This window comes from Olea europaea, unplaced genomic scaffold, assembly GCF_002742605.1.
Source record: "Olea europaea var. sylvestris unplaced genomic scaffold, O_europaea_v1 scaffold3337, whole genome shotgun sequence".
Lineage (NCBI taxonomy): Eukaryota > Viridiplantae > Streptophyta > Magnoliopsida > Lamiales > Oleaceae > Olea > Olea europaea.
This window is the reverse complement of record NW_019252335.1, coordinates 45,922-46,609: the sequence shown is the minus strand read 5'-3', so window position 1 is coordinate 46,609 and position 688 is coordinate 45,922.

Genomic DNA, 688 nt, shown 5'->3' with positions numbered 1-688 from the left:
TATAGCAATAGATGGCTACGATGGTGATGGCGGTGGTCGTAGTAGTGAATTTGAGGTGATAACGATGATTTTGGGTAATACTAACGATGGCAGGGCTAGATGGGGGTGAAATAAATTGAGCCACATTTTTTGAAAAAATACATTCTTAAATAGTGTTTTAACATCATTTAAACCACACGTTCTTCAATAAAATAATATTACACACAAATTCAAAACTTTTTTTTATTTTTTAACCACATATTTTTCATCAATAGACTATTCAAAAATTCCTTCTTATGAAAAAGAATGGGCACAAACAAGGGCTGAGTTTCTGTACCCTCATCTTTAAAATATGTTTAGTTCATGTTTATAAGTTGTTTACACAAATACTCAAGTCACTTATTTTGTATATATATTTTGTGAGATTCAAGAGTACTATTTAAATTTTTCATCGTTCATTTGTATCTATTTATAAGTTAAAAATTTATAATACTTACCAAACATACTCATATCCATTAGCTGATGTCTAAATAATGGCAATTATATAACATTAAATGATAAATTTATTTAAACACAATATTACATGATTAATTGAATATATCGAATATGATTAATTGGGTTTGTTCGGTAGTAATTATGAAAATTGATTTTTTGACCGTTAGAAAGAAAAGTGGGTCTCATCTGTAACTAAAGAAGTAAAAAATGACAG